General features: G+C 40.2%; 1 protein-coding gene across 1 annotated transcript in view; it reads left to right on the top strand.

Annotated features, from left to right (window-relative positions):
- The first annotated feature begins 4,440 nt into the window (after nt 1-4,440).
- csk (C-terminal Src kinase) overlaps nt 4,441-20,192 on the top strand; it is a 39,070-nt gene continuing 23,318 nt past the window's right edge. Inside the window, exon 1 of the mRNA XM_044030493.1 lies at nt 4,441-4,665. The gene's annotated coding sequence lies outside the window, so the exon portion shown is untranslated. The remainder of the gene's footprint in view (nt 4,666-20,192) is intronic.

The raw sequence follows: 20,192 nt of genomic DNA, 5'->3' as shown, positions 1-20,192 counted from the left end.
AACATCCTAAGACTGACGACTCCACTGTTTGGCATTGTTGTTCCTGCACCTTCATGGGCAATTAAGTCTTATTTTAAGATCAAAGAACTATGGTGAAGTGGCTCATATAACAAACAGGTTTCTTTTCTCAGATCCTTTTTTTTTTTTTTAACCCACCGTGATACTTGTGAGTCTCAAGTTTACACTTGAATTACAGTGAGTTCAGATCGAGTTTAATTTTGCTTTGTAATACCAAGATCACACACACACACCATAGTTACAGTCTTTCACCGACAGTCAGGGAAAATCTACAGATACAGTCACCGATATTTGTATAAGACAGTGACTGTAGTTTATGAGCTTTAGCTAAGAAACCTCTCTGTCAGAACAAAGAAACGTGTGGCAGGATGTAGTGTTGTTTTCTTTTTGTTTTCTACAGGTGTATTTTAAGTGTCGACAACAGACTTTGCAATCAGAGCAGGATCCCGGATAACAACCAGCTCAGTCTTTAAAATTGTATGTGTAATGGATATAGCAGGGTAACTTATGGCATTTTATTGTTCAAACAAGGAACTTTCTTTCAGGGAACTCTTCCCCCCATTTACTGTTTTTTTTTGTTTATCTGGGGCCCGAAACAGGAAAAAACTACAATTAATTCATTGTTTGACATCACCAATATATTATAATAATAATGTGTCTCATGTAATTGATTTTAGTGAATCATAAATGTACAAGTTTTACACAAGTTTAAGTTATTTATCTATTATGCTTTATGTTAACTATAATATAACCTGTGTTCAGGTGTGTGAGCTAGTTGTATATTTAACTAGTGTGATACAGATTGACAATACTCCGTTATATAAGCTATGTAAGTGTCTATGTGCCTGTATATATGTGTATTTGTTTAATCACATATACAGTATATTAAATGGTTTTTAAATCAACATGTTATTGTTGTTGTTAATAATATTACTTGTACATTAAAAATGTTCAAATGTCCTGGGATTCACCCCCAAAAACTCTCACTATCTTGGATGCAGTGACACACAGATGGAAAGAGCCAAGTGTGACTGAATACCTGTTTGAGAATGACCTCACTTTGTCCTGTTGGAACCAGTACAGAGAAATGTTGCCCTCTAGTGGAGTTACATAATGTGTAGTTACATTTTTGGGAATGAGCACACATGACCAATGTTGCACCCCTTTCATGATGTGTGAAATATTTTGATACTTGGATTCTTGTAGAAGATCATTTTTGACTGTCTCTTAGTTGCAGCTTCAGTGTCACATTCACCTCTAAATGTGTCATGGGTTTGTGTCTTCCTATTTTGAGATGGAGATGTGATGTCTGTCCACTTTTTCTGTCAGTAACAGCTTTGAATGAGAGCTCTGCACATCAACACGATTTGATTGGTTTTCACCGGTACTTTGTTTTGATTGGCTGCTGCTTGGAAATCCTAACATTTTCCAACCTTGAGTAAATCATACTTACAAAGTAAGGAAGTGTTTCACTTGACACCTCCACTGCATATGTGTCAAGGTGCATACAGTACTCCGCTTTCCCAGAATTGATAGCTTGATGATTGACAGGCGCCTGATACACAGGCTTACCTGTTTGGAGGCACGGTTTTATCTGTGGACTGTGTGCTGCAAAAAATTCAAACCAGACCAAACCTGCTACTTTTGTGGGAAAAAAATGGTTCACCAAACTGTGTTTCTGGATAGAGTTTTGATGAGAAATAAGCCAGGCAGTTGTTGTCGTTAGTCCCTTTGTTTTGTTTGAAAAGCCAGTAGTTCAGAAAGTCTCTGATTTGCATGAAATAGCCTGGCTTTCAACATCATGCAAATGAGCAGCGGTCAACGCGCCATGTCTCGCAGCGCACTGCCTCACTACCAGAATGCACTGTACGGCTGTTTACATAGACAATGAATAGGAAATCACTGGAGCGGTGAGCAAGTGCCTCAAATGCTCGGGGTTGTGCCATGTTGCGTGCGACCCTCGCTGTTTTTGAAAAGGGAAAGGTTTCCTGTTCTTTGGTGTATTTTGATAAGGCCTCTGACTGTGACTATGTTTACAAAGCGCTGACCACTATGAGTCTGTCTGTGACCTTTGACCCTGTGACCAGTCGGCGCTGCAGAGACTGACTTCCTGTTTCCTCCTTTAGTTTGCATGTGGAGTCTGGTCCTGACCCCACGAATGAAGCACAGCTCTGCATAAATCTGACAAACGTGCCATGTGCCACACACTGACTTCCACCATGTCCACTGATAATAATAATATTATATAGAATTAGCTGAGTTGTATGACGTATGAAAACTGAAATACTTTATATTTGCATTTGCATTGCACCTAATTGTTCTCATCTAGCACTGCAGATAACAATAAATATTCAGCACACAATCCAAAGACCAAAACAGGCCCATCATGGACCAGGTAAGATTGTAGCTTGGTATGGGCAAGAAAAAGTCATAATTAAACATTTTGACTCATCATTTTCAGCCACATTCAGGGACATGACCTGTGCTTGTCAGCACTGTTTTTGTGAAAGCTCAGGAGAGGCACAATTTCAAGTTCATAAGAACAAATAGAACCACCTTATTTTTAGCAACTATACACTTTCTCCATTTTGCAGGTAGGTACAGTATCTTCTAGAGCTGTTCATTCCTTGTCGTGAACTTCTTTTCCAACCCACACTTTTAGTGCTCGTGTGAGAACATGAAACAAAAACACATCTTATAAGTTATAAATGGCAGCTTTGACAGGCTTTACATGATTCCCACTTAGGTAACGTTTATGCACAGTAAATTTGATGTGCTTAATGTGCTAGAAAATGAATAAATAAAATCTCTATATTTCATTGTGGCTGTATGTTGTATGATTTAAAACCACAACATGCAGGTTTGATTGTAGTATTTGGTTATTTTTTGTGTTTCTTTCTGACAAAACCCCCCTAATTTAAACATTAAGTGCAACAAACAAAATCTCTTGTAGCTTCTGACACAATGCATTCACTGGAATGATAGTTCAGCGCTTCTTCTTCTTCTTTGTATTCCGATAAGTCTTTGATAAATCTATCAAAACTACAACTCTTGTACATTGTATTCACTGTATTCATTTAAAATGCTGCATGGTGTGCTGTTATTTAGTGAGATACAGAGTAATGGAGACAAAGTAATTGAGGGATAGTTATTCAATTGTTTGTTGTATGTTTTTCATAGTGCTGTACTGAGGTAAAAACTTGTATTAAAGTGTTTTCACACTGTACATTATTGAATTTTTCACTGCGGACATTTTGATTTGTTGTATGAGGAAATAAATCACCTGTGGAAAAAAAATATATTTTCAAGGTACTTGGTTGACTCTGATTACATTATGTAAACTGTAATCATATGAAGTTACAATATTTTGTCAACATCTGGAAAACAAACTTTCACTCATTAGCTGCTGGCCGCTGCCTTCATACGGTGTGAGCATGATTAACTTTGACAGTTGGAGGCTACAGTGACATGATGCTTAGTGCCGTTGCCAGTTTAAATCCCTGCTCCAACAAGGACCTTCCTGTGTGGAGTTTTTATTTTTTATTTTCTTAGTGTGTGTGGATTTCCTTCAGGTACTGGCTCCCCTTCACAGGCCAAATACACACAGATTAGGTTTAAGTTAAGTGGAGACGCTAAACTAGAGGCCTCAAACTTGCGGCCTGCTGGCAAAATGTGCCCCCTCATCTGAATGTCACTGTATGTTGCCACTGTGATGAGGTGATGTTATGATGACCTGTCCATTGTCCCCCCCCCCAAAATTGATGATGGTGGTGGTGGTAAGGAGGAGCAAATCAAATTCTGCTAAAAATCCTGTAAAGCTAATGTAAGTCTGTTACATTTATTTTGGAGTTTATGCATTCTGATCAGATATGATTTAATGTTTTTCTGGAGTTAACAGCAAGATTCATTCTCCTGACTGGGGCTCTGGGTGCTTAAGCCTCTGTAATGCTACCTCCACACATTCAGAAGCATGGTATGTTTCACTCATTGTCTACATCAGCTGACATAGGGCGAAAAAAACAGGGTATAGAGATGAGTAACCATCCACTCTCACATTCACACCAACGGTCAATTTAGAGTGTCCAGTTAACCTCTGCATGTTTTTGGACTGTGGGAGGAAACTGGATTTCCCAGATAAAAATCAATGCACCTTTGTATCCTATACATGTATTATGATTAATATTATTTTGAATTATTATTAATTTTATTTTTTAAAACATTTGTTGTTGTTGAACGTGACAATGATGGTGTGTGTGTGTGTGTTAACCTGTTACTGCTCCTGCAGTAACAAGTCTGGCATCAGTTGACAGTCCCACCTGTTGGCCACACGGTCGCGCTCGCACACAGGTCCACTGCTCTGCTCCGCTCAGTTATTCTGCGCATGCGTGGTCTGCTGACAGAGCGGAGACCATTTCCTCCAGCAGCAGGCCTTTCCACACACACACACACACACACTGACGGAAACATACACACAAGCGTACACACATACGGAGTACGAACAGCCGTTAAAGCAAAGCCACGTTTGGGATTGTCTTATCTCCCCGCTGCAGGAGCTGGATGCCCCCGGACCGCAGCAGTCACCCTGATGGGCCTTCGCCGCTAGTTTTCGCTAACATCTGGTTCGACAGCACGGTGGTTCGATTTCGGGTGAGTTCGCCTCAACGCAGCCGCTGTTTTGTCTTCGTGTTGCCACTGCAAGGGTTTTTAGCATGTGAAGCTTCAGGATAGCAAACAGGGAGGAGGCTCCGTTTGTGTGCGAGCAAGCTGTTTATATGAACTCAACCATTGAAAGTGCAGTTTTAAAATGAACCCACTCTACCGCTCTCTCTCTCTTTAAATCTCCGTTCAAAGTCAACTGTTAAAATCTGTCCGAGAGCCTTAGCGATAGCTGCTAATTAATATACAGCGTACGGTCTGGATGTCCATTATCGGACAGCGTTTATGTCAAGTATCTGCATGTTTCTGTGAACACTAACTAGACAGTAAGCGACATTTGTGCGGATAGTTTACGTTTCAGTATATACCATTATATTGCTGCTGCTGTTCTGGTCTAAACGTGCGAGTCACCCCCTCCTCCTCCTCCTTCTCCTCCTTCCTTCCTTCCTCTCCTGTGGTTCCATAGCCGGACACCTTGGTCGTGGCTGTCGTGGTCCTCTTGACCTCTCACTGTGACTCTGCTCTCTGTCTGACAGGGAGGTCCAGAGATGAAGCTGTTTGAAAGGGCATTGAAACAGGAAATCAGAATTCAGCATTGTACCACATGCAGATGCGCCGTTTTGGATTGTAGTCAAATGTCGCGCAAACTGGGGCAGCCAGCATAGAAGACACATTGAAATAGTAATAAACAAGGGTCTGACAGAATTGTGCTCAGACTCTGGTCAAGCAGTTTTATATCTAGTTTTTATTGTACTGAGAATGTTGCACAAAAGAATGGCCCTGTCCGATAATGGACCCAGCGAATTCAGACACCTCAGTGCTGCACTGGTAACACGGGACTGGAGCTCAGGTTCAGCCCTTTGCCTTGAGGAAATAATGATCAGTATCGTCCCACTGATATGGTTTTAATTCGTGTGTGTGCTATTACATTCTGTAGCATTGATCTTCGTTGTCCATGCGAATCCGTGTCACTTGTGTGCAACTGTGCAAGAACAACAACAGTTGATGCTGCTGTTCATAACAATAGCAGCATGTAAGAACACTGTTGTGATCAGTTGACCATAATCTGTTTGTGTCACAGGGATTTTTTCCCCCCTCTGACATTATTCCAGGGGAACGTCACAGGTCAGGTTAGCCCGACAGGGGATCGAATTGCGATAATCGTGATGCATTTTTAGACAATTTTAAAATTAGATGACTGCCCCAGAACTGAGATATTTGTAGTATATTGTAGTAGCTAAAAGGTTGTTGATTTTCCCCAAAACATATCGAAAGGTCTGTTTATCATTGTTCTCTGCATTCTAGAGTTTTGAAAAGACATTTGTCAGTTTAATTTGTTTATTGAAGGCTCACTTTAGTGCATTGATTTGAAAAATATAACTAAATATAACATCAAAAGAGATTCATTGTTCACTTTTGTTCAAAGGTGGTAAAGAAAATTGCATGTACTGTATTGACACCCCAACTCCCAAGTATCATGATACAACTGATTTAGGACAGGTCCCAGCTCTATAAGTCACCCAGTTCAGGAGCTGTGGCAGCACCATTGGTATTGTCATTTCTCAGGTTTAACATGAAATGTAATACATGAAATACATGATTTACATCATGAAATACATGATATTATCGTGTCAATCGTGCTATTGTTAAATGTTGTTAGTGTGTGATGAACTGGACCGTCATTCAGCCTTTTATCTCCGCAGCTTTGTCATTGTTTATTTTGTCCACGTTTGAGGGTAAATGTTTGTCTGAAATGTTGACATGTACATACCTTTGCAAGCTGTGGCACGACTGACAAAGCCAAGTACTGTCTGTAGTGTATTGTTACCTGACTTGACTTTTGAGGGGGAAAAAAATCTTATCTTATGTTAGTGTGTTATCTAGGTGACTGTGCTTGTTATTTGACATGACTGATTACTACAGTCTGTCTGAGGCTGACCCAGTTGGAGTTTGTATTATGACTGCAATGAGGACATAAATTAATAAAAAATAAAAAAACACACTTAACTTTCATGTGCTTATGTGCATATGTAGCAACATGGTTTTCCCATATAGAAGTTTTGTTGCTAAGGCTGGTGTGGGCATTGTGGGGGTGTGAGGGGTTGATCCCCAGGAATCTGGTGTACCAGGATGTCTCAACCTTTAATGTTTTTTTTTTCGGGTCTGTGCTGAGACTGGATCACTTAATCTTCTTTTCCCATCATATCATTAAAACTGCATACAATATTTTATTTCAGCTCGCTTCTAAACACAGCATGACTCAGCCCCAGTGTGAGTAGTGAGACTGTACAGCTCTCCATCTGTGAAGTCAGTTCTATCCCTTGCTTATCTTGTGTTTGTCAATAGCTCTCTCCTCCCTAATGACTGACTGATGGTTGGATTGGAGTTGCCTAATCGAGGTGCTGCCTGACAAGGACTAGAGGTGACAGACATGTCCGGAGGCCTAGCTACAAGTCTGCTCTCTTTGTGGTGACGAGTTATGTCGAGGGTCAATCTGTCAATCCTTGAAGCTGCTAAGAGCTGAGCCACGCTACTGTCTTAAGCTAAGCTCTGAGCATGTCTTCTGTGCTCAGCTGGGAAGTAATGGTTCCTCTGTCTCTCCACGGACCATCTCATTGCACATTTGAAGCCGGTCCAAAAGCCCTGCTGACCTCAACACAATGCCCGCGTTCAGTTCATTTTTCCCCCTCCCCGCCTCTTTCCCCCAATGCCTTCTGTCTCTTTAATCAGCAAGTGCAATACGAGTGGGGAGCATTATCATTGCGACTTTGGCGTAGAGCTTAACCGTATACTGACACTCATGAGCAAGAGGGCACCACAGATGGTGCAAAACTCAATCTCCACAGAAGGCTGTAGCATTCTGCATAGATGGGTTAAACATTATTTACATCGCGGCCATGGGCCGTTGGCTCCTCAGCAGCAGAAGATAGTGGAAAAACACACAATTGGTAGCAGTATTTATACCTAAATGTAATATATTTGTTATGTGCATGTTCTGAGTTGTGCATCCTTTTACCGTAGACGTTGAAAGGTGCAAAGCAAGCGGTGACATGGTCCACGTATTGAGGTATAACGATGGGAAGTGCAACAGGCAGCAGATCTGCACTGCACCTGCACAGCTTCCTTTTTTTTACTAATGTGTAGAGACAGAATAGTTGCATCGCACAGGAGCAGTGCACACATTCGTTAGTGATGCACAACAGTTTGATTCTGTTTCGAGAAAGGATCAAAGCAGTCATTGTAGTTTGTATATCCCGGATGTGGTTATCTGTCTGGCTGATTCCAGTTTCAGATAAGCCTAGGCCTACTCCTAATCAGATTATTGCTACTAATTATTTATTTACTGAGTGGTTTTGTATATAATGTCAGAAACTAAACATTTCCTGACGCTTTAGTCACTTTATAACGTAATTTGTTTAACTGCGGGTCTTAAAACTAAGATTTATTCAGTATATAATACTGTGCAAAATTCCCAATGCACGTCATATTGTTCAACATGAAAATTGTAGGACAAATGCAGGTTTTAATTTAGGTTCCACTAGGACTAGCACTAGGTTGTGCTATTGTTTGACTGTGAGGGTGGGTCACTTTGGTTTGTTTTTTTTAAACGTCATATGTGTTTCCTGTATTTTCTGGACGTATTCTAATGAGGTGATTGAGAGATAATGATACCGTATGCATGGTAAGACTTTAGTGCAGTACTGGATTATCATAAAATCAGCAAATATTCACAGCTAGGGAACTGGAATCAGTCAAATTTTAGTAAGAGTCCTGGAGTAAGAGTGACCATGACAGAATGACCTGGTCTGAAATTTGACTGTGATTTTAGCCACCTGACCATACAATAAGACTAATACTACTAATCAGTATTTTTTCACTGATTTCTTTTAATTCTATTATTACATTATTTAGTGTTGATCTTGGTGCAGGTAGTGTTTTATTGTTTAATATGTTTTATGTAACCATTTTCATAGTGTGATGAGTTGACCTGGTATGTTGCCTTGCCAATTACAATTTAGATTAATTTACTTGACAGATGTTACGACCTACTTTCTCCCCCTTGCTTCACTTACAGCACCACAGTGAGACATAAATCCAATAAATTTGACACTTTTACCAAGTGTCACTCATTTATCTTCTTTTCTGTACGGCACCCGCTGAGCTGTGGTTGAGGCAATCCCCTCCTACCCTCCCTCCTAGTGATCATTCTTCTCAGTAGAATAGTGGCATTGTTGTTGCCATCTTGAGTGCAAACGCACCGAGGCCTCTCCATCTGGTTAGAGACTGGCAGCTCCTTGAAGGCATGGCGGCTTCCATTGCCATGCCTGCAGGCGAACGGCACAAAGTGGGCAATGAGCGACACACTAGGCCTGTGACACATGCCTGGACTTGCACTACACCCTCAACAATGTCCAAAACTTCCCCTCTTTTGTCCTTAAAATTCCCTGTGAGGCATAATGTGTTTTACATTTTATAAATACATTTGATTGAAGAGCTTACTGTGTCAGATGATGGCCAGGCATTGGGCAACCCCCACAAGTTTGTGTTACCTGCAGCTCAAAAAAACACAAAGATTTTCTACCCAAGGCAATAATTTAGAAATGACACAATGAGGAATTCCTCAGGTCCAAGACATAAATCAACCAGAATTGCCAAGTCACCAGCTTTGGCTTATGGGTCCCTGCTTGTCCTTCACCAACCACTGAGCCTCTATGCCCAGAGCTCCCCACTGTGCAAACCAGCACCATGATTCTTATTTGAATGACATCAGTCTGCGCTTTAAGGGCTGTGCTAGCGCTGACTCAAAATAGTGAGTGCAAGAGAAATTTCCAGTTTAGCGAAACAGTTGAGAGTTTTTTTGGGGTGGATCCTGTGGTTCAGAAGCATCTGTCTCACTGCTGGTGTGATAATGGTTTTGAAACCAGCAGCCACCTCCTGTGTAAATGCACACACTTTGGTCAAATGCATTACATATCCACTTAAGAATGCCTCTGTGTGTCCCACCTCACAAAATAAGATATTTTTACTGTCATGTATTGTTTTGTTGCACAGTCAAGGAAAAGCATTGTGGCGATGAGCATTCTCATTGCCTAGAAGTGACAGGACAATGATGGAGTGTTGCACATTAGCTGCAGTATGATATTCTAGTGACTGCATGCTCCAGCCACAGGGTATTTAAATCCCACACACTGGTCCTTCGATTGTGGGCTTTGATCAGTTGTGCCGTCATAAACATAAAATTAATTATACCTTTCACATATCCAGCTGATTTTGACTGGATGAGCCGTTTGTCTCAGATTTGTCTCAGTGGGAAAAATTTTTTCCCACATTTTCCACTCTTGACATGAATGTGGTTATTTGCCACTCTGATGATTTATTGTGGAGAAAATGTTTAACGAGGATGAATCAGTCACAGTGATCTGCTGAGGTTGGACAGCATTTATTCCTTCACTTTGACAGTCTTAACAGAAGCCACAGTCATTTTTTTTGAACGAGTAGGGGAACATAGCTAATTGTGATTTTTTTCTGACGGATAATTTGCAATTCTGATTTGATTTGTGATATTTAATGTAATTTAATTTAAATACGACTTAATTTGTCACTAGGAGGCAATTAGGTCTTCATAAAAACATTTATCATAGAAGTACATTTATGGAAATGGAAAACATTTAAGAACAATACCAAGTAAACGTACTGTTCTCGGTTGACCCACAAGCCTTACTGAGGACCAAACCGAACTACACCATGATGGAAACATGCTACAGAGATTCACACTGTCACAATGAAAATGTGTTCATCATGAATGGCAAACTCTGGACAATGTCTGGATCCAACATTATCTGGTGTTCATAACTGAAAGTGACTGAAATGTCGATGAGTATTTTTCAGTGGACATTTTCATCATGCGTCATTTGTCTGGGTTTCTCCTGCGAAGCCCCACTGTCCGATCACGTCCGTCCTGGTTCACTGAAGTCCACTGATGATATTTTTATTCCCATTTATAGACTGAGAGAAAACTCACCTTCCCCATTATTTTTCTCCTAAAAGGAATCCAGCCTAAACCGCAGATGATGGTGATGACAAATTCCGTTGCTTCCCCTTGTATCTGCCATTCAGTGGAAAATCCAGTAAAGTAATGAATAATTGAGTCATCGGATTGACTTCAAAGATACAGTGCAACAAATGGGTCTCCTTTAATGATGTCACAGCGTGTTGAAAAGCAAAGTGACTTCAATTATATCAACTTGAAGACAAGGTTGTCCTCATCAAAGAAATTTGACAATTTCTAATGTGTATAAATCAATTACTTTATGATGGTTTCGGTCAAGGTTGATCTCAATAAATCTTTTTATTAAAAATGTAGTTGGCAGGTGTTAAAAGCCACACTGAATGTTTGACACTCTTCAAAACCTCTGAAAAGCTTTTCATAAGTTGTTGAATTGTTCCATTTTCAAAATGAAAATGTTTGGTTCACAGATTGTGTATAGAGCACGGCGGAAGTGGGATTACAGCAATCGAGTAGAGTTTGTAGTGATTATAGCTATTGCAGTGCAAAGCAGTTTTATTCCAGTCACATTTGACTTTGGCACATGGGGTCTCATTCTGTTCCCTGACCACACACACATGCACACACATGTTCAGTCACTCACACCCATTTAGATCCATATACAATTACTTGGCACTCGCTCTGTCATGCACACGCACACACACACACACGCTGATTTTCTGCTATTCCTGGTGATGTCCAAGGCATTTGGGTAGACCACATGTGGGGTCAGTGACTGAGGAATACACAGCCACGCCACCCGTCTCAAATTTCAGCAAAACTCCGTCTCCTGGGAATGCAGGAACGTACCACCCGTTTAGGGTATGAGGACCCCTTGACTTATTTCACTGTTAACCTCATTGTGTCAAGTAAGGGGCAGAGTCCGTGTAAATGTTAGGTTGTAGATTAATTTCATGGCTGCTGCCAAATGAGTATCTTCCATTCCGCTGAGTCCAGTAACCAGAAGACTACATATTGTTATTGGCAAAGGAGGCTTTCAATGTTGTCACGATGATGTTATTGTAGTAATAAAGCCCTATTCTTTATGGTTATGCCCTCACAGCCTCCCCCACCCCACCACCACCAACAAAACACACCCACACTATGAGACGGCCGCAAAGCACATTATTCAATAGCCAAAAATTTAACTTGTATTATAAGACGTTATAAAGACTTAAGTCATACTAAAGCTGTGTTTACTGGTACAACTTTGTATTGGAATGTAATAACAGGTGTGATTGAAGCCTAAAGGCTACCCTGGGACTCTGGAATGGTGTTAAATGTTGAAAAAATGTCCAGGTGAGAGTGTAGAGGTAAGATTGCGTGATATGACTAAAAATGTCAACTTGTGACAGCTGTTCTTGCTGCCATATTATGTTTTGCTGGAAAAAAACACCTTGTAATTTTGGGATGGATTTGGATTTCTCATCCTTAATATGATATGAGGTGTTGCAGTTTTTTTTGAGTAGTTTCGACCAGCCTGTTTTTTTTGGTGTCACCACTTTTTATGGTGTCTCGATATTTTTGTTTGCGTTGCTTTCATCAGCATACTGTATCCCACCTACTGTATATGCATGTCTTGTGGAACGAAGCAAAGCATCCAAATGACGAGAAATATTGCCATGCTCAAGAGATCGATGGACAAGTAATAATACGGCACAGGAATAATATGTGATTAATTATAGATGTTTACCGTCCAACAAAATATGACACATCCTCAGGTTATAGTTTTTGGCATTATGTCGCTATGTAAAGAAATGGTAAGTGACACGGTTGCTCATTGATGCACATTACGCTGGGCGAGCCAATATTAAAAATAGAATGTCTGAATTCAAAATCATACAGCTTATTCCCATTTGCAAATATTCATCTTGAAGGCCATATACTGTACCCGTCCCTGTGCTGTGAGATTGAACAGGGTTTTCACTGCACACAGTGTATGTGTGTGTAAGGCTTTTTTAAATTTACAGAAGAATTCCCTGAGCCCTGCTCTCTGCAGACGGGATTTGCAGTTGTCGTCTCCGCAAACATTCCCTCAACATCAGTCATGATTCTCCTCTGTGATCTCGTGTGTGTGCCTCAGTCTCTTGAGTTTTTCATCACCTTATCATCCAGCATCCTCAGGTGGAAATTAGCTCTGGCTGTGCCGTCTAACTTTTCTGGCCGACACAGCACAGAGTCGTATTTGTCGACACTTGTCTACATTCATTTGTACATTGTATGCTTTTCACCCTATTTTCAGCTTGTGGGTAGGATGCATTGACTTAAGTGTGCGTGCAAGCATTGTTTTCCACTTTGTTCAAGAGAGGTGCAGAGTGCAGAGCAAATTGTCCTCTGGCTGAGCTTCTCCTCGTAACAGATGCAAAGCCAGTGACTTGCAGTTGTCTGTGTCCACATAGCTGTGCTTGCATGTGACTGTAATAAGGGCTTAAGGCATTCATATACCCCATACCTAAGGCTGCATCCATACATAGACATTTTTAATATAATATATAAGCATCACATCTATTTGTTTACCCTTTTCTTCCTTGCTACTCCGCGTAAAATGTAGACTTTTTGAACTCAATCTGGCTTTGTTTTAGTTTAAAAAGGTTTAGTCTGAATGGCAGAAGACCTTTGGACTGTTAGCCACAATCCTGATTGGTTCTTATTAGTCACATGTGTGAACAAAAAGCCCTGTTGACACTTTCATCTTTAGTTTCTCCTTATTGTCAGTCTCTTAAAACAAATCCGAGTATTTGAATATTCATTTGAATATTCAGCTTAAACTGCATGAGCCTCCGACAGTTGTACATCCAGACCTACTCACAGCCAACCTTCAGTCACTGAGCCATGCACATCGTGTAACATACTATCAGAGGCATGCTCTCCTTCTCTGCTAATTAGGCTCCATTTCTTAACTTAGTCTGTAAATTGAAACTAATGACCCAGTTAACATTGTCTCTAGGGCTGTGCTATTGTGTCAGAAACGGTAACAATTATTTATTAGTTTGCTGAATATTGAGTAGAGAGCTCTTTATCCTTCTGATCTCACTTTAACTAGATAAATCAAATACTTCAGGCAGCTGGATTTTAATGTTAGAATTCCTGTAATTTCTATGATTATCATTAAACTGAATGAAATGGTGCTATGGCGTAATAGTGGCATGAATGTATGACTGATGTGTTTTTTTGGTGTCCTGATGCCCAACCCACTATTATGTAAAGCTGTAGTGTGTATCGTTTGAATATAAACAAATGTTTGTTACATTCAAACCATGGTCACATGGCTTCACACAATGCTGATTAGGCCTATCAGCTCCACACAACTCTCTTTGTGTTCCTCAAAATAGCAGTGTTTTGTTTGGTAAAGCAGTGATGTGGTTTACATTACTACTGATGGATGGAAACTGGAAGCAGAACAACTACAGTATGTTAGTAAAGTGAGATGAAAGTCAACGATCCCTGGTTCTCTGAAACATAAGTGGTGAAATAAATGAAAGTTAAAACAGAACTTGAGGTCAAGTCATCCCAGACCCTTCTTTTCAGAAAGCTCTACAGCAGGGGTGTCCAAGCTATGGCCCGTGGGCCAATCACAGCCCTTTTTCACTCCTGCGCGGCTTAGATTTGGTTACATTTCCATTTAAAAATGATAATTGTGACAATGAAACCACATTTTTTATAAAACAGTGCATGTGTACGTAAATGTTACTGTAAAAAAAAAAAAGGGAACCTGAACTGAACAATTTGAATAATTGCTTTCGGAATCTGAGTCTGAAAAAACGGATTTGAAACTGAATGTGTTGCTTTTAGAATACATTTGTATTTCAGCTCCATAATTCACTCTTTCAGTTCAGTTTCACTTCTCTCAATTCAAATAAAATTTTTGTGCCATACCTCCAGGTCCTCACAGTAAGGCAAAACCAGCAAGGCGTTGTTGTGTGAGGGAGTGAGGGAGAGCGCTATGCAGGCACGGATATAAATGAATGGAACAATGTGTTTTGTTTTTAAATTATGTTGGGTGGGGGGGGGGAAGCAGAATCAATACAAGACGGTCAGTGTTGATTATGTGGCGGCCCACTACACGTTGGTCAATTTATGAAAAACACTGAAGTGTATTATAAATTGTGCAGCTCTCCTAACATATGACCACAAACATATTTGTGCCCAGAAAAGGCCCAGAGTCGTCCGTGTCTCATAACATATCACATACATGCATGAGACTTGCATGTATGCAACTGCTAATACAAAAGACATAAAACAGAGTTCTTTCCATCCACACTCGATTTCGGTTTCTTCTTACCATCAGGACCCGGATGTTTGGCACATCCGTTTGGAATTTGACTAACTGAATTTGAAGGGAAACTGAACTGGAGAGAATTAGGCAGCTGAATTTTTCAACTGAACGAAATAGAGTTTCAAATGTTTTGCAATACACTTTTACAAACTATTACATTAAGTACATTCAAATACTAAAAGATAAAAATTGTTAAATTCATGTGCAAATTGAGTGATTCACATTCAGAGATTCAGTTTCTACTGGCACAGAATTCTTCCCATACAGATCATCACCCTGTTCTTATACTTATACCATGAATCTCCATGTATAAAATGCCCGTTTTCTTTTATTATCTCTTTGTGGACACATACTTTGTCACTTCCTGTGTGTGACCTTGCACATGTGGATCATTTTACACAAGCTTGGCGTGTGTGTGTGTATGTGCGTGCTGCTTGCAGCCCACAGTGGAGAGTGCCCCACACTGTGTACTAATGCAAGTCTGTGGTTGTGAATTTAATAATTCAGAGAGCTGGCATAGTTGGGTGGAGCCTCTATTATTCATGTTCAGCTTGGGAACCAACAGATGACTGCTGTTAATATTAAGGACCAGCAGATACAGGCCTCCACCAAGAAATCAGGCAGTGTTGAATATTTGTGTCTCTTCCAACTCTTTCTCTCTCTACTTATTATTTACTATACACTGTATATCTTTTATACCCTCTATGTCTCTGTCTCACCATGTCGACCTGTGTCTATTTCACCATCTCCTTTTTAAAATTCTCTCCATGTGATGGTTAAAGTAGTGGGATTACTCTCACTATGTGAATGTTGTTTTTTGAAGGCCTTTTTTTTCCCTTCTTGTTCTTGTACTACTTTTTACTTTGCTGTGATTGTCCGTGAACAAGTTCCACATACTTCAAAACTTTCAGCTCAATTAGGAAAACATTCAGTTCATTCAGAATTATCAAAAATATTAAACTTTTTTCTCATTCAAATGAATTGAAGTACAATTCAGACATGCTAATTTTCTACTACTTCAGGGTTCCACGTACTTCCACAAAGGAAATTCATTCAAACTTTCACAGATTCTTCACAGTTTAAATGGTCAGCCTGTTCCAGAATTTGGAAGTAGATAGAGGTTGTTCAAGTCTTAAAAAAAAAATTCTCTTCAACTTGAACTCCAGTTCACAAATTTCGCTCTCCATACATGATGTTCTACCAGTATGTAGACAAATACGTTTCATACAATGTGACTACAAATGTACAGTGACTTACTGAACTTGAACTGTGACTCTGAGTGAGAGCAGTACCATCCATCTTCTCCATCTTCTCCAACTGACCTCTCCTACTCGGGCAAAAATGCAAAAGTCAAGCAGTTTTAGCATCTCTCAGCCATTTGTGATTCTATGTGATTCTCTACAAAATCTGTATCGGGGTATTTGGGCCAAGCCTTGTGACATTTCTGCAATACGAACTACTGTCTTTCAGCTGCAGCAATACCCCCCTATAGTACCACACAGCATATTCAGATCAGCAGATTAGACTGCACATAGGTAAACACACACACACACACACACAGTGACGGTGACTATTCGGCTGTCCCCTTTTGACTCCCTCCAGCTTCCCCCCCAGTTTGATTGTCTAACGGTGGCTGTAAGGCATTTATGTCGTTCACTTTCACTGCTAAGTTTGACCTCACAGTCGTCAGCCAACTGCTGGGCTCATTTTGCATTCAGACATTCAATTTGAAATTTGAATTCACCATTTCAGCCTCTCATTCATACCATTTCAATGCAACATGCCAGATTGTCTTCAGTTTGGGCAGAAGACCGCAAACCCACTGCAGTTTCTTCTTCTGTTGAAATTCAATTGCTTTCTTGGAACAAGATGTTTCTTAAACCGAAAAAAACGAACTGAATAATTTGCAGTTAGAAAATGTTGTGTAACAGAGGAGATATTGAGCTGGGCCTGGAGTGTATCTGAAAGGCAATAACACATATTAGAGCAGCTGCATTCATCTTGCTTTATTTTACTTTAACTTGTTCTTGAAATATTTCGTCTGAATGAAAGTAGGTGGAAAATTCTAGGTCGAACATAAAAAAACCCGATTGGTGCACTTTATTTCATTTTCATTCAAAAGCATAGCTCTCATGGGTCTCGTCTTTTTGCTGCTAATAGATCTCAGATTGTTCTATGGCAGTCAAAGTGATGCATGAATGTTAGAAACAAATCATATCTTTTAAGTTCTAATCCCCGCAGGAGAGTATAGCGAAGCTCTATCTTATTTGAAATCTTGAACACAGTAAATTTTGAGGTGAAGTTTGACTTAAAAAAAAAAATTAAATCACAAATCAAATTGCAATTTCCTGTCAGTAAAATCACAGTTAGATATTTTACCCACATTTTTTTACCCTAGGCTGCACCCACTGAATCTGCACAAGCCACACAGGATTACTCACTGTTCCATTAATCTCAAAAATCTCTATTTTAGGCAAAACATTCAACACAGTCTTTTCAAATTGGGATTTTGCCGTAATACTCTCCATCTCTGCCTCTTTTTTAGTCCACTGAGTCTGATTCTCTTTCCCCCTGAGTGTCAGTGCTGCCGCCACTGAATGCTTCTTTTATTAAAGAGATTTTGAGCTCCAGTCACCATTAATCCTTCTGCCATATTGCTCCAGCACCCTGCTGTGGCTGCCGCTAATGAGATTCTTTGTGTCTCCATCCTTGTCCTTCACCTCCTTGTGTCCTCCTCCTCCAGCCTGAAAGGAGGAGTTGTCACCCATGAGAGGAGAGGAGAGGAGAGGAGAGGAGAGGAGAGAGGAGAGGAGAGGAGAGGAGAGGAGAGGAGAGGAGAGGAGAGGAGAGGAGGAGGAGCCACAGCTTTTGCTTTTTCACCTCACCCGTCTTTCATGCATAATATGTCTGAAGCCAATTCAGCATGCATCAGGCTATGATGGAAGAACTTATATGCACATGATTGAAAGTGACTCTCAGTAAGAGGGTGTTTTGTGTGCACCCCTGTGGTGTAGCATGAAGCTAGTTACCAAGTCAGGCAGATGTCCTCAAAAACCACATCCCCTCTGCTTTCTAACCTTCATAACACCACTTTAAGAGCTTTTTTTTTTTCTGTCTCAACACAACATTTTTTTACTTGGACCATAACGACCGAAATTGATGAAAGAAAATGTCTTTAAATTCACATTTGATTAGTGAATACTCTGTGTTATTTAACCAAGATGAGCAGTAGGTGGTGCAACATTTAAATTTAGAATCCACTCAGGAGAAGGTGGACGAAGAGGCACAGCCTGATGACGTAAATGAGGAGCTCAAGTAGCTGTTGATTTGTGGTTGTGTTTTGTTGCTGCTTCCATCTGTAGTAATATTTGGTTCTTGCACTTCAAGTCCATGTTGTGGTTTCCTCATCAGTCCACACATACCTCCTCTCATCCTCCTTAATTGACTTTATTTAGGTTTTTTTGTTTTTATCAAAAATGAAAAATGCACATAAAAAGAAGCAGAAGGAAATCCGCCTACTCAGTTGCACATGTTGTACCTTCGTCAGCAGCAAGATTTCCTCTTCATTTTCACTTGATGATCCTTATCTGTTTAAGTGCCCAAACACACATACACACCACAGCTCTTACTGTACCATGGAGCATTTTATTCTTTCTTTCTTAATGTCTTAACGTTCACCAGTACGCACTTATCCTGTGTTGATACTAGCATTCTATCATGTTTCATGGCATGAGAGTGTCATTTTCTGATAACGTTAAACCAATGAGCTACTAAACCACTGAGTCCTACATAGGTTGTGTTATTGTCTGTGGCTTTGTCTGAATAAACAGTTCATGAGATATGCTGTTAAACTGTATTAAGGTTGATAGAGGATTCAGCAATTTTGGAGCTTGACCCATTCTGGCTCTTTTCCATTTTACAGTTCTAGTACTACTCAGCTCTACTCGACTCTACTGGGTTTGGTATCAGGCACGTTGTTTTGTTTTCATTTGCTTCATAGTGCCTTCTCTGTGTGACACGGTCACTGAACTGAAATACGGCTGAACGGGTTTGAGCTCCCGATCGGCGGCTTTCGGCAGTGCGGTCGCTAAATACACCAAACTCCTGTTAAATACTGAGATTTTAGAAATGTCATTGCTAAATGTTAACGCATGTTTCATGATTTTTTAAGTCTTTTTAGCTGATCTACAGTTCCGCATTGTTTATTGTAACATATTTCAGTAGCACCAACAATACAGTAAAAATATGTAATTTCCATTATGGTCGTTTAGGTTGATACACTTATACTTGCATTGTTTCTTTAAATAGAAATGCATTGTGTGCAGTCCCATAGTTGTCACTCAAGATAAAGCAAATATAAAAGGGGAAATTGCAAGAAAAGTAATACAAGCAGGGACACTATTTAATGCAGAGTCTCCATAATATATGCAGTGATGAAAATGACTGCAGCCTGCCTCCGCCTGCATAGATATGGAGAGTATATAAATAGCCAGGGCTAGATGAGTGTGCACTGAAACTGGAACTGCAGCACATAGAGCTCAAACAATAAGCCTTTGCCACTACCCTTCCTCCCCCTGCTTTCTCCATTCCAGCAGCCTCCCAGAGCTCGAGAGGTGGAGGCAGTTCTCTTCTCTCTCCCTCTTCCTTTCTTTTTTTTTTCAACTTCCTGTCTCCCTGCTTTTGTAATCTGTCATCAGCGGCGAGCCCAAGTTTGTCACTTGTTACGTCATAGAGGATGTCTACCCACCCATCTGTCTGCCTGTGTGTCTCTCTCTGACTGTGGTGGAGAAGGTACAGGTCTATTTATCAGTCACCTGGATAAAAGTATATGCAATGACTGCATTATAAAATAATGGTTATGTTTTTGTTTTCTCTCTTGCTCTGATTAGGCATTCAATTTCTTCTCTTCTTGAAACTGACAGTACAATCTAGAGGGTTGACATACAAAGTGTTTGTCAGTGTTCCTTCCTGGTCACTTGGAAGAATTGCCGACTTTATAAGAATTGACGTTAAGAAAAGTCGTCTTCTCTTCTTAATGTTTTTGTAAAAGCACCAAGACAATGACTTATTTAATTCAGTAAAGCCTTGTCAAGTCCCTTGGTTATAGAAACATACTTTTGAAGGTTGTCACTTCACACCTGCACTATGTGACAAAGCTTTAAGGGGGGGAGATTTCCCTCCTCCCTCACAGATCAA

Source organism: Solea senegalensis, linkage group LG7, assembly GCF_019176455.1.
Source record: "Solea senegalensis isolate Sse05_10M linkage group LG7, IFAPA_SoseM_1, whole genome shotgun sequence".
NCBI lineage: Eukaryota > Metazoa > Chordata > Actinopteri > Pleuronectiformes > Soleidae > Solea > Solea senegalensis.
This window is presented reverse-complemented; position numbering and strand designations above follow the sequence as displayed.